Here is a 14975-nt window from a genome sequence, read left to right as displayed (position 1 = left end):
CTACTTGTTGTGTCACTGTCGCATCACCAGCTGTCCCATTAAAGTGAATGAGACTGTCGGTGAGTCAACAGCGGTGCAGAGGAGGAGCCTCTGCAGGACAGAGATGACAGTTGCGCTTTAAAATGAATGAATTATATCAAGCCTTTGTACTAGTGATTCAAATCAAATCAACCCTGGACAAAACAGCAGCAATTAAAGGTGTCATAGCTTTAGGACAGTGCCACCGCTCAGTTAGAGGAAAAACTTCTTAGACATTTAGCAATTAATTAAATGAGGAAATACAGTGGGAATATATACACAGTTAAAAACACAATTGAGAATTTAAATAATTTTAATATAAAAACAGACCCCTGCTGCAGATCCCTCACAGCAGTCTGTAGCTTGCAGTGCCTTTTATATTAAACTGGATTATCACTTTCGGTGGTAAAAAACCTTTCCTCTGCCCGACAGTGCTGTTCAGCAACTTCATGCTCAATCCCCGTACCCAGTGATCCAACTGCCCTTCAAAAACTAGATTATTAACCTTTACACAGTTATTTCTAATGCTTAGGAACAAAATGCAAAACCAACTGATTAAAGCCACATTTGTTGTAATGCCATCATGAGAAGCATGGCGATAGAATTACAACATTATAATATTTATATCCCAAAAACAGATTACATTATAAAAAAGGAGAGGAACTTACCAAGTGGGTCTATTGCATGGCTCCACTTTGAGTAGACACCTTGCAAAGCCTAGAAATGGATAACCAGATTAGTAAATAAGTAATTTCTATCATAAAATTTACACTTTCCCTAAAAATGCATCTGGGAGCACAATAATCATACAGTAATACCGCATGGCATGCCTGCATCCCTTTAACCAAGAACTTTAAAAAAGAGAAAAAAACACAAGTGCAAGAAAACTTAGCAAGACTAACAAAGCATTGCTTTGGCAATCTGGTCAACTCTTCATATTATACACTTTAAAATAAATGCAACCAAGTAACATTTGTGAAAGGAAACCTGCCATAAGAGAAATATGAAGGCAGCCATTGTTGATCTTGAAAATGCAAGCTGCATGTCTGACATATAAATCCTCTGGCTTCAAAATTTGGATCTACTAACCTGAACAAGCATGACTTCACTTGCCACATGCCAGCTTTGGACTGAGAAACCAAAATATTGCAATGGATAGCCTAGAACTAGTATTTTTGGTGGTAAGCAGTGGCTGCCAGCTTATCTTTCTCATGTTTACATAGGAGATCATTTCTCATTCCCGGCTCTCACAGACAGCGGTGCTGTCAGGGGAGAGAGGAGACGGATCTGTGTCTCTTGTACATAGAGACACAGATCGGTCACCTCCCCCAGTCACCCCCCTTCCCCCACAGTTAGAACACTAATATTAGGGTACACATTTAACCCCTTCCTCACCCCCTAGTGTTAACCCCTTCCCTGCCAGTCACATTTATACAGTAATTAGTGCATATTTATAGCACTGATTGCAGTATAAATGTGAATGGTGCCAAAAATGTGTCAAAAGTGTCCGATGTTTCCGCCATAATGTCGCAGTCGCAATAAAAATCGCAGATCGCCGCCATTACTAGTAAAAAAAAAATAATAAAAAAAAAATAATTCTGTACAGTTCGCTATAACTTTTGCGCAAACCAGTCGCTTATTGCGATTTTTTTTTGATTTTTTTTACTAAAAATATGTAGAACATGTATCGTCCTAGACTGAGGATAAAATAAAAAAAAAAAAAAAAAAAATTGAGCTATTTATTATAGCAACAAGTAAAATAAAAAAAAATTTCTTCAAAATTGTCGCTCTATTTTTGTTTATAGCGCAAAAAATAAAAACCGCAGAGGTGATCAAATACCATCAAAAGAAAGCTCTATTTGTTGGGGGAAAAAGGACATAAATTTTGTTTGGGAGCCACGTCGCACGACCGCGCAATTGTCAGTTAAAGCGACGCAGTGCCGAATCGCAAAAAGTCCTCTGGGCTGGAAGGGGGCTTAAGTGCCCAGTAAGGAAGTGGTTAAAGAGGCCGCTGAGAAAACAGGAAATTCTTGCTGTATGTAATCTGATGGCGCTCATCCCGCCCCCCTCCCAAGATGGGCATTGATCGGGCTGTATTCATGGCAATGAGGAGTCTACAGATGGGCATTAATCAAACTGCATTGATGGGCAATTGCGAAGCTGCAGATGGGCATTGATCCTTACTTTGCTTCAAAAGTTCTTTATTTAAAATTTTACGTTTTTTTCCTGAAACTTCCCACTTAAAATGAAGGTGCGTGTTATACGCCTGTGTGTGTTATATGCAGATAAATACGGTAATATACTTTATTTTATTTGTGCTTGTAGCTTGATAACACAAATGTTAATAAAAAAATATAAAAAAAAAAAAAAAAAAAACTTAAAAATTACAAAAAACTAGCACTTCTACCAAATTGACGGACTACTTACATTATCAGCCTGGAAATCTCTGGTCAACTGTAATGTTCCCCTATACAGAATGACTTATGATGCCAGAATTTGGGCCAGATGGGTAGAATCCATGAAAACAGTGGCTGACAGGGGGAGAAATAGTAGAATATCTTGGAAGGTTTTTGTTGTAATTCATGGGATGCTGCGTGCCTTCATCCGACCTGACATGAGAACTCAGATGAAACCATCAAGTATGGTATAATAGAAGGTGAAAAGTAGCAGCCCACTCCAAAACAATTTGGGGCGTTTACCCTTTTGTGTTTTATTTTTTTTGTTCTGGACTGATTTACAGAAAACAAAATGCTTTATGTACATATGCAGTGAAGGATGTATAGAATACCTGTACTGTATCGAAAAAGCATTGTAATACTTGATTCTATGTATTTGTGTTCTGTAATTTTCTTTTGTTTTGTGCATATGGCAATAAAAACACAATCTAATAAAAAGCATAGTATAGCACCTGCCAAACTAAAGTAAGCATAACAAAATAAAATACTGAGAGGTAAAAGCAGAATCCATGGGATCTTTGCTCACCCTATATGTCTTATGTTTGAGATTCGTTCCGGCCCAGTGTCTCTAGGATGTTTTCTGCTTTGCTCCTGACATGCCCATCAGGTGTCCAAATAACCACAGGAGATGTTCAAGGCAAAAAGATGCCACCTGGAGATAAGAGAAAATTAACCGTAGTGAATGATGGGAATACTTTGAGCCTATGGGAAATATATTACAGGCCAAATTGTAGCCAGGAACAAGATATGTTTAGCTAAAATTTCCTTTTATTAATGATCAGTAGATCCAACCTGGCATTAATATACACATACTGTATTTGCTGATATGTTTTGATCTGGATAACCCTTCACAATACACAAATATTTTGAATATTGGGGTGCAGTAAAGCACACAAAGCAGAAAAAGCTGCCAACACCTACAGCCGTAAGCCAACAAAAACAAATCCGATACTGGATTGTAGAACAGTTGGAAAGCTCATTATATTATTGAATAGTATTTTGTGGCACAAGGTTAGCCACACTGGAATAACACCAAATAGCCATTGGTAAAGTGTGTGTAAACCCCAACAATGAGCTTTGATTATTTACTCTTTTGGGGGGTCTGTAAAATGTATCATCGAGTATGTTTTGCCATAACTGTTTATTAAGTGCAAACAATATACAATGATCCTGGCAAAAATTCCAGTTTGTTAAAGAAGAAGCACAGCCAAACCAGCTTTGGCTGTACTTCTCCTGTGGATCACAGGAGAGTAGTTCGTTCTGCACTCCTGCGTCTCATTTTCAGCAGACAGCGGGCTGAAGACCACTGTCGGCTGACATCGCAGAGCCGGTCAGGTCAAGTCAGGACCTGCCCATGACCTTTGATTGGCACCTGGCTCAGCATCTCAGCGAGCCGTTGAGAGGCTGAGCCAGCCGCTCCTGCCCCCTACACAGCAAAGTGCTCCAGTGAGTGCGGGGGGCAGAGAAGACAGCGGTGACTGAGTCACCAGCTCTTTGCTCAAGGAGCTCTGAGAACCGAGCGATCAGCGGTCTTTGATCGCTTGCTTCTCAGCCTTGAAACCGGCCAGGGACCGATGCTGCATCCATCTAGGCAAGTATGATTTTGAACCCCCCCCATCTCTTTTAATAAGGAACTTTGCGACCCCCCCCCCCCTCAGTCTAGCTTTATTACTGTGTTTCACCCTATAATCCGTCCTAGAAACCACTCTCCGGTTTACAAAGGATATGAAATTCAACATATTTGTCACAATGATTGGAGGAGAGAGGAAACCTTTCAATGGGGATGTCTGTGTCCCTGCTGGTGGGAATAACCCACTTTATTTGTCCTGGTGACTACCATCTCCTTTATAGAAAATGGTGGGAAATTCAATGTCTGTCACTGGAATTGCAGGCGAGTGGAAATCTTCCAATGGGGTAACCTGTTTTTTGTGACAAATCCTCTTGCATTGCAGAGTTCCCTCTTACTTCCTGCTGTCTCTGAGGCAGGAAGGAAAGGGAAATCTCTCTGCTGGGACACAGCCATAAACTTTAAAGCATATCTGTGGTCAAAATGTAAAATCAATATATTAAAGGGATTCTAAAGTCAAAATGGTTTGCTACCTTGATGCATTCTCTGCATTAATGTACAAAACTCCCCACTGTTTCCTTTCCTTTCCCTTCCCCCATCCCTACACATTTACCTGACTCCTCACTGATCCAGCGCTGTCCTGGCTGCAGCACACCTCTCATCTCTTCCTGGTCTAACAGGAGCCATAGGTTCCTGCTGTGGGAGCATTCCTGCTGTGGGAGCCATAGGTTCCTGCTGCCGTCAGCCAAACTCTGGCTCGCCAGCACTGCGTGTTAATAGGCGTACACAGCCAGGATCGGGAGCATGCAAATACGAGTGCCCACATAGCGCACAGCTTGCCTAGTGGGCACGCCAAAGTAAATGAGTGAGCAGCTTAGGACTGCCAAAGAGGTAAGGGACCACTCTGTGCAATATTATACAGCACAAAGCAGCCCTGTACCTCCTCTTTTGGGGTCCCCAACCAGCACTCTTAGCATACCATCTTCTCTGTGCACCCCCATGGGAAGCTACTTCCTACGGTGACACACTTGTGGGCTTGCTATGGAGATGAGCTGTGTGCATCCATAAACACATGCAGTGTGGCTTGGACCCAAACCCCACTACCTCCTCACAGCATTTGATTGACAAGAGCAGGAGCCAATGGCTCTAGATGGTGTCTCAATGTCCTGTGAGGAGAGAGGATATAGCGCTGCTGCAGATGGACACAGCGTTGGAAAGAAGACTCAGATAAGTATAAGGGAAGTCAGGGATGATACAACTAATGGGATATTTTTTACCTTAAAGTGATTGTAAACGTACAATAAAAAAATAAAAGTAAAACATACATTTCTATACTTACCTGTTCTGTGCAATGGTTTTGCCCAGAGCAGCCCTAATCCTCCTCTTCTGGGGTCCCCCGTCGGCACTCCTGGCTTCTCCTCGTCATCAGGTGCCACCACGGAAAGCCACTTGCTCCCAAGTCCTGCTGCTGCATCCATTGACACAGACAGCGGGACTTGGTCCTGCCCCCCCGCATCACAGCTTTTGATCAACAGCGGCGGGAGCAAAGAGCTCCTGCATCCATATAAAACACAGGCTGCGGGGAAAAGGCAGGGTGGATAAGAAACAATGATTTAAAAAAAAAAAAAATGTATTCTAATAAAATGCTTTTTGAGTAAAAATCTGTCCAAAGGTAGTTTTCTATTTAAGATACATTAATAATTTAGTTTATTCAGCATGAAATGGAGCCTATTTGTGCAACATGTATAGGCTGTATATTCTGCAATATTTACATTTTTGGTAAACTCATTCAATGAATCCAAGCTGAGATAACATGCACTGCATTGATGCATTCACACAATTTCACAGTAACCATGAGATAAAACAAAGTTCAGGAATATTCTTTTATCCCATTGTTTTGCAAATCTATGAACACAACAATCTGTATGATTGAATCAGTTCTGATATCGCTGTTTTAGTAACCTGACAGCTTATTATCCTAAATAGGAAACCTTAATTTTGTTTGCAAACATTAAAGATTCTAACTACAGCCCTTACATTTAAAGAGCACCTGTCATTTCAGAACCATCATGGCAGCGGGCATCCACTCACCTGCTATCGCCACGTCCCTCGCTGGTAGGTAATTTGTCTGGGGCCCAAATTGGCTCTTATGTGAAACAGGGACTTTAGATTGTAAGCTTCTTGAGGGCATGGACCGATGTGAAAATACAGTATGTACAGCATACCATGCATGTCAGTTCTATATAAAGAAATAAAATCACATGACTGGGAAACTTGTGCGACGCCTCTAATTTTTAAAGGATTGATTTCCTAAGGCCCCTTTCACATGTGCGGACCGTATGTCCGCATTTTCATCCATCTGTTTGTGGATGAAAACGGGACATACATTGGTCCCTATGTGATTGCGGGTGTCAGCGGATAAACATCCGCTGACACCCGTAATCACCCGCCTCCGCAAAGATCCGATTTTGCGGACGGAAGAAAATCCTATTTTTTCTTCTGTCTGCGGATCGGATGAACACGGACATACGGTCCGTGTTCATCCGATCCCCCCATAGGGGAGAGCGGAGAAAAGACAGGGCGGTCCCTGCACAGTATGCAGGGACCGCCCTGTCACCTCACAAAGTGATAAATTATGTGTGCAATGAGGGGCGGTGAGATACATTGTTACAAATTATTGCAACTCTTAGGCCTTATTCACACTTTGGGCCCATCTGTCACGGACCTGAACGGCCGTTCCATGCATTCCTATGGAGCGTCGGATGTCCGCTGACATCCGACCCGATCCGCTAAAAACAAGACGTATGGGGGCCACGTCCTCATCCGTCCATGCGTATCGGATCTGATAAGATCTGATGAAAACGGACATGCTGTCCATTTTCATCAGATCGCTCCATAGGACGCAGCGGTGCCCGACAAGCCCCTCCCCGCTCAGTGAGCAGAGAGGAGCTTGTCATCCGTCGGCTCAGCGGAGATCTGCGGACTGATCTCCCGCTAAGCTGACGGGAGCAGGAGGACTCTGTAGGAACGGAGTCCGCCAAGTGTGAATGAGGCCTAACGTGAGGAAGAAATCAAATGTTTTGATATGTTTCATAGCAAAAAGTAAATAAATAAAAAAATATGTTTTTGTTTCGAAATTGTCGGCCCTTTTTTGTTTATAGCATAAAAAATATAAAACAGAGGTAATTCAAATACCACTAAAAGAAAGCTCTATTTGTGAGAAAAAAAAAAGGACATTGCCGTATCGCAAAAAATGGCCTGGTCATTAATGGGGGTAAATCTTCTGGAGTTCAAGTGGTTAAAGCAAGGGCCTCCAAAGTTTGGCTACAAGATTCTATCCAGACCGCAGCAACTGCCCATTAAAACATCCTGGCTGGCTGGTAAAGGATGTGCCAATCTATGATCACAATAAATAGACTGCTGCATGTGACCCTGCCAGCCAGCAGTGACCCAGGCCAGATCCACAGCCCTCCCCCATCACTTGGCTGCGGTTGGTGGCTAGGACTATCAGGCATCATATGAACCAACGACATATCTAAAACACAGTGGTTGCAAAGGCAGAAGTTTCGTTTTTGCTGTTGTTTCCTGGTTCTCTGATGTACAGAGCCAGAGAGCCAATAGAGGGCAGTGAAGGTTTTGCAAAACGAAACTGGATTGGTGCTGAGGGGTTTTAGACACACCTCCTTGATTAGTCACCACAGTGAGAAATCTCCCAGTACTGTGGTGATCAGGAAACAGACAACCAGGAAGTGTCCAGAACAGAGAGGAATTACAGCAACATCAAAGCAAAAACGAACAATGAGGACATGAAACCAGGACTGCAGTAAGGTAAAGCTAGCTTAAAAAAAAAATCCTTTAGTGACCCTTTAATGCATTCTCTGCAATAAAGTAGAATTATAGGCAAACATATTTTTTCCATTTTAGATAAAGCAACTCCAATCATCTTTTTTTTGGCCATCTGTGTCCTATTGGGGAGATTTCCCTTCACTTCCTGTCCCATAACCTAAACAGGAAGTGGTGAAATCCTTGAAAAATAATGGAATTCCTTGGGGACCCCCAGGTCACCAGAACTAGTGTCCCCATGAGATGTCCTCGCCATTACCTGAGCCAATCAAGATCCAGCCCTGTGCCCAACAGCAGCGGCTCTCCCCCTCTTTATTGGATGTGGAGGCAGCAGCAGGAGCCATTGACTCTTTCTGCTATCAAATCACAGCCTGTGAGGGGATAGCGGGGGCAAGACACACACAGCCCAGCCAGCCAAAACCGATCACAAATAGTGAAACTAGGACCTTTCACTTCTGAAAAACGCACAGTGTCATGCGGAGTCCCTCAGGGGTCCCCCTTGTCGCCCGTACTATTCAACATTTATCTGCGCCTTCTCCTCGAAATCATCAGCAACCAGAATTTACTCTACCATTCCTACGCAGGTGACACCCAACTCTACTTTCGCATCAGCAACAAAAAGGATCATTATCTCGGACTAGAGAAATGCCTTACTTTGATAGAAAATTGGATGACAGAGAGTTACCTTAAACCCAATGGCTCAAAAACAGAACTTCTTCTGCTCCAGAAGATTGGCCATGACAACATGGACACCCCCGCCCATTTTGGGACAAACCATCACCCCAAGCACCAAAGTCAAAAGTCTCTGAGTCATTTTGACACCGAGATGTCATTGGATGCACAAATAAGTTCAGTAGTCAGCGGATCGCACAATCTGCTGCGCCTACTACGTAGACTCGTTCCCTCCAGACTCGACTATGCCAATGCCCTTTACCTCGGACTCCCAAAATACAAAATTGCTCGGCTACAAGTCGTCCCGGCGGCACGACTAGTAACAGGGAAAAGACCCTGGGAATCAATCTCCCCCTCCCTGAGATCCCGTCAATGGTTGCCAGTAAAAGACCGAATTACGTTTAAGGCACTCTGCCTGACGCACAAATGTGTTCAAAGAGATGCCCCCCAATATCTATGTGAAAAAATAAAAGCTCACAACCCCAATCGCGTTCTCCGTTCTCCTAACCAAAATCTACTCCAGATACCCAAGGCCAGATATAAGTCCAAAGGAGAACGAAGATTTGCAGTTCAAGGACCTAGACTGTGGAACGCTTTACCAACCAGCATCCCAATGGAGGTGAATCACCAGGCCTTCAGGAAAAAACTCAAAACCCATCTCTTCTGAAGGCAAAATATAGTAGGAAATGGATACCAAGCGCCCTGAGGCGATTCAGTTCGCATGTGTCGCGCTATAAAAGTTTCTCACTCACTTATGAGCAAGCTGCTTGCTATGGGGACATGCAGAAAAGGGGAGGAGCCAGAAGCACCAGCACGAGACCCCCGAAGAGCATTGCACAGAGCAGGCAAGTATGACACGTTTATTATATTACAGATAAAAAAGTAAACCTTTAAAATCACTTTAACGAGACCTCTGCTGGGCACACATTGACTTAGAGGAGGGGGGACACTGCTGGGCACACATGGATATTATAAAGGGCTCTGCTAAGCAGACACACGTTAAAGGGAGTCGTGGCTCTACATGGGCATTAGTAGGGGGTAGACTCTGCTGAGCACACATGGAGGCATTAATGGGGCAATCTGCTGAGCACTCATGAATGTTAAGGGAGGATTCTGCTATAACATTCATGTAGGCAGAATAGGGGTCCTTCTATGACAAGAGGTAGGTTGGTGTGGAGTATAGGGGTCCCTCTATGACAGGGGGTAGGTCAGTCAGTATGCAGTTTAGGGGTCCCTCTTTGACAGGGGGTAGGTCAGTGTGCAGTGTAGGGGTCCCTGACAGTGGGGGTTCAGTGTGGAGTTTAGGGGTCCCTCTATGACAGGGGGCAGGTCAGTGTAGGGGTCCCTCTATGACAGGAGGTAGGTCAGTGTAGGGGTCCCACTATGACAGGAAGTAGGCCAGTATACAGTGTAGGGGTCCCTCTATGACAGGAGGTAGGTCAGTGTAGGGGTCCCTCTATGACAGGGGATAGGTCAGTGTAGGGGTCCCACTATGACAGGAAGTAGGCCAGTATACAGTGTAGGGGTCCCTCTATGACAGGGGGCAGGTCAGTGTAGGGGTCCCTCTATGACAGGCGGTAGGTCAGTGTAGGGGTCCCACTATGACAGGAAGTAGGCCAGTATACAGTGTAGGGGTCCCTCTATGACAGGGGGTAGGGGTCCCTCTGACAGGAGGTAGGTCAGGGTAGGGGTCCCTCTATGACAGGAGGTAGGTCAGGGTAGGGGTCCCTCTATGACAGGAGGTAGGTCAGGGTAGGGGTCCCTCTATGACAGGAGGTAGGTCAGGGTAGGGGTCCCTCTATGACAGGAGGTAGGTCAGGGTAGGGGTCCCTCTATGACAGGAGGTAGGTCAGGGTAGGGGTCCCTCTATGACAGGGGGTAAATCAAAATGCAGTGTAGGGGTCGCTCTATGACAGGGGGTAGGTCACAATGCAGTGTAGGGGTCGCTCTATGACAGGGGGTAGGTCACAGTGCAGTGTAGGGGTCCCTCTATGACAGAGGGTAGGTCACAATGCAGTGTAGGGGTCCCTCTATGACAGGGGGTAGGTCAGTATGCAGTGTAGTGGTCCTTGGCAGTGGGGGGACAGTGGGGAGTGTAGGAGTCCCTCTATGATAGGGGATAGGTCAATGTAGGGGTCCCACTATGACAGGGGGTATGTCAGTATGCAGTGTAGGGGTCCCTCTATGACAGGAGGTGGGACAGTGTAGGGGTCCCTCTATGACAGGAGGTGGGACAGTGTAGGAGTCCCTCTATCACAGGGGGTAAGTCAGTGTAAGGGGGTCCCTCTATGACAGGGGGTAGGTCAGTGTAGGGGGTCCCTTTATGACAGGGGGTAGGTCAGTGTAGGGGGTCCCTTTATGACAGGAGGTAGGTCGGTCAGTATAAAGTGTGGGGGTCCCTCTATGACAGGAGGTAGGTCAGTGTAGGGGTCCCTGTATGACAGGAGGTAGGTTGGTCAGTATGAAGTGTAGGGGTCCCTCTATGACAGGAGGTAGGTCAGTGTGGGAGGTCCCTCTATGACAGGAGGTAGGTCAGTGTGGGGGGTCCCTGTATGACAGGGGGTAGGTCAGTGTGGGGGGTCCCTGTATGACAGGGGGTAGGTCAGTGTGGGGGGTCCCTCTATGACAGGAGGTAAGTCAGTGTAGGGGGTCCCTCTATGACAGGGGGTAGGTCAGTGTAGGGCTCCTTGTATGACAGGAGGTAGGTCGGTCAGTATGAAGTGTAGGGGTCCCTGGCAGTGGAACGTCAGTATGAAGTGTAGGGGTCCCTGGCAGTGGAATGTCAATATGAAGTGTAGGGGTCCCTGGCAGTGGAACGTCTGTATGAAGTGTAGGGATCCCTGGCAGTGGAATGTCAGTGTGGAGGTCTCTCTATGGCAGGGGATAGGTCAGTGTAGGGCTCCCTGTATGACAGGAGGTAGGTCGGTCAGTATGAAGTGTAGGGGTCCCTGGCAGTGGAATGTCAGTATGAAGTGTAGGGGTCCCTGGCAGTGGAATGTCAGTATGAAGTGTAGGGGTCCCTGGCAGTGGAATGTCAGTATGAAGTGTAGGGGTCCCTGGCAGTGGAATGTCAGTATGAAGTGTAGGGGTCCCTGGCAGTGGAATGTCAGTATGAAGTGTAGGGGTCCCTGGCAGTGGAATGTCAGTATGAAGTGTAGGGGTCCCTGGCAGTGGAATGTCAGTATGAAGTGTAGGGGTCCCTGGCAGTGGAATGTCAGTATGAAGTGTAGGGGTCCCTGGCAGTGGAATGTCAGTATGAAGTGTAGGGGTCCCTGGCAGTGGAATGTCAGTATGAAGTGTAGGGGTCCCTGGCAGTGGAATGTCAGTATAAAGTGTAGGGGTCCCTGGCAGTGGAATGTCAGTATAAAGTGTAGGGGTCCCTGGCAGTGGAATGTCTGTATGAAGTGTAGGGGTCCCTGGCAGTGGAATGTCTGTATGAAGTGTAGGGGTCCCTGGCAGTGGAATGTCTGTATGAAGTGTAGGGGTCCCTGGCAGTGGAATGTCTGTATGAAGTGTAGGGGTCCCTGGCAGTGGAATGTCTGTATGAAGTGTAGGGGTCCCTGGCAGTGGAATGTCTGTATGAAGTGTAGGGGTCCCTGGCAGTGGAATGTCTGTATGAAGTGTAGGGGTCCCTGGCAGTGGAATGTCAGTATGAAGTGTAGGGGTCCCTGGCAGTGGAATGTCAGTATGAAGTGTAGGGGTCCCTGGCAGCGGAATGTCAGTATGAAGTGTAGGGGTCCCTGGCAGCGGAATGTCAGTATGAAGTCTAGGGGTCCCTGGCAGTGGAATGTCAGTATGAAGTGTAGGGGTCCCTGGCAGTGGAATGTCAGTATGAAGTGTAGGGGTCCCTGGCAGTGGAATGTCAGTATGAAGTGTAGGGGTCCCTGGCAGTGGAATGTCAGTATGAAGTGTAAGGGTCCCTGGCAGTGTTATGTCAGTATGAAGTGTAAGGGTCCCTGGCAGTGTTATGTCAGTATGAAGTCTAGGGGTCCCTGGCAGTGGAATGTCAGTATGAAGTCTAGGGGTCCCTGGCAGTGGAATGTCAGTATGAAGTCTAGGGGTCCCTGGCAGTGGAATGTCAGTATGAAGTCTAGGGGTCCCTGGCAGTGGAATGTCAGTATGAAGTGTAGGGGTCCCTGGCAGTGGAATGTCAGTATAACGTGTAGGGGTCCCTGGCAGTGGAATGTCAGTATGAAGTGTAGGGGTCCCTGGCAGTGGAATGTCAGCATGAAGTGTAGGGGTCCCTGGCAGTGGAATGTCAGTATGAAGTGTAGGGGTCCCTGGCAGTGGAATGTCAGTATGAAGTGTAGGGGTCCCTGGCAGTATGAAGTGTAGGGGTCCCTGGCAGTGGAATGTCAGTATGAAGTGTAGGGGTCCCTGGCAGTATGAAGTGTAGGGGTCCCTGGCAGTGGAATGTCAGTATGAAGTGTAGGGGTCCCTGGCAGTGGAATGTCAGTATGAAGTGTAGGGGGTCCCCGGCAGTGGAATGTCAGTATGAAGTGTAGGGGTCCCTGGCAGTGGAATGTCAGTATGAAGAGTAGGGGTCCCTGGCAGTGGAATGTCAGTATGAAGTCTAGGGGTCCCTGGCAGTGGAATGTCAGTATGAAGTGTAGGGGTCCCTGGCAGTGGAATGTCAGTATGAAGTGTAGGGGTCCCTGGCAGTGGAATGTCAGAATAAAGTGTAGGGGTCCCTGGCAGTGGAATGTCAGTATGAAGTGTAGGGGTCCCTGGCAGTGGAATGTCAGTGTGGAGGTCTCTGGCAGCGGGGGGGCGTAGTACACATGCAGTATGATGAGGTGGGCCCCCATTCATTCTCCCGGTGCAGTGTTGCTCGTAGTCCGGACACACATGGCCGGTACACGGTGTGCTGTACAATGCTGAGCCCGGGGCACATCCATGTCTATGCGGGGAGCCTGCACCGTGCTGCCCGTCTCCTCCTCATACACCGGCCCCAGGATGAGCGCCACCTCTACTCACCCCGTTCTGTCCGGACTGCACCGCTCACACGTCCGGGCACCGAGCCCACACACCGCACACGGCACCGGGAATCGGCCTGATTAGTAGGCCGGGACCGGGAGACACTAACATGGCGGACAGAGACTGGGCCTGGGGAAGAGGAGGGGTCTGATCACTGGAGGAGGGGGACGAGGCCTGACACAGGCGGAGCCTGGACCTGGCACAGCGCTGCTCCGAGCACGGCGGGAAGCGGGAGGGACCGAGCCTGCGCTATGGAGGAGAACGGGGGAGCCGGCCAGGAGAGGCCACGGAGGGGACACCGATCTCCGGGGTGGAGGAGGGAAGGGAACTCAACTGACAAAGACTGAGGAGATATACTGAGCCAATACTACAGGGAGGGGGGAGGTTTATGAGACAACTATGTCCTCACCAAACCAGGACCACCATCACCTCATCTTTACCAAACCAAGACCACTATCACCAAACCAGCACCACCATCACCTCACATTTACCAAACCAGTACCATCATCACCTCACCTTTACCAAACCAGTACCATCATCACCTCACCTTTACCAAACCAGTACCATCATCACCTCACCTTTACCAAACTAAGACCACTATAACCAAATCGGCACCACCATCACCTCACCTTTACTAAACCAGAACCACCATCCTCTACCAAACCAGTACCACCATCACCTCACCTTTACCAAACCAATACCGCCATCACCTCACCTTTACCAAACCAATATCGCCATCACCTCACCTTTACCAAACCAGTACCATAATCACTTCACCTTTACCAAACCAGTATCACCTCACCTTTACCAAACCAGTATCACCTCACCTTTACCAAACCAATACCGCCATCACCTCAGCTTTACCAAACCAGTACCACCATTACCTCACCTTTATAAAACCAGAACCATCATCACCTCACCTTTACCAAACAAAGACCACTATCACCAAATCGCACCACCATCACCTCACCTTTACTAAACCAGAACCACCATCCTCTACCAAACCAGTACCACCATCACCTCACCTTTACCAAACCAGTACCATAATCACTTCACCTTTACCAAACCAGTATCACCTCACCTTTACCAAACCAGTATCACCTCACCTTTACCAAACCAATACCGCCATCACCTCACCTTTACCAAACCAGTACCACCATTACCTCACCTTTATAAAACCAGAACCATCATCACCTCACCTTTACCAAACTAAGACCACTATCACCAAATCGCACCACCATCACCTCACCTTTACTAAACCAGAACCACCATCCTCTACCAAACCAGTACCACCATCACCTCACCTTTACCAAACCAATGCCGCCATCACCTCCCCTTTACCAAACCAATACCGCCATCACTTCACCTTTACCAAACCAATACCGCCATCACCTCACCTTTACCAAACCAATACCGCCATCACCTCACCTTTACCAAACCAG

General features: G+C 47.0%; 1 protein-coding gene across 3 annotated transcripts in view; it reads right to left on the bottom strand.

The window, feature by feature from the left end:
- Nucleotides 1-13738, bottom strand: part of ZNF592 (zinc finger protein 592) — a 37689-nt gene extending 23951 nt beyond the window's left edge. The window contains exons 1-4 of one of the 3 annotated variants that reach the window (XM_040343103.1): nucleotides 13534-13738; nucleotides 3001-3126; nucleotides 687-735; nucleotides 349-501 (exon numbers count right to left, since the gene is read on the bottom strand). The gene's annotated coding sequence lies outside the window, so the exon portion shown is untranslated. The remainder of the gene's footprint in view (nucleotides 1-348; nucleotides 502-686; nucleotides 736-3000; nucleotides 3127-13533) is intronic. The other 2 variants (XM_040343104.1, XM_040343102.1) reach the window with 2 other exon arrangements.
- Between the last annotated feature and the right edge of the window lie 1237 nt (nucleotides 13739-14975).

This window comes from Rana temporaria, chromosome 3, assembly GCF_905171775.1.
Source record: "Rana temporaria chromosome 3, aRanTem1.1, whole genome shotgun sequence".
Taxonomy (NCBI): domain Eukaryota; kingdom Metazoa; phylum Chordata; class Amphibia; order Anura; family Ranidae; genus Rana; species Rana temporaria.
The sequence above is the reverse complement of the archived record's forward strand: the minus strand, read 5'-3'. Positions and strand labels throughout refer to the sequence as shown.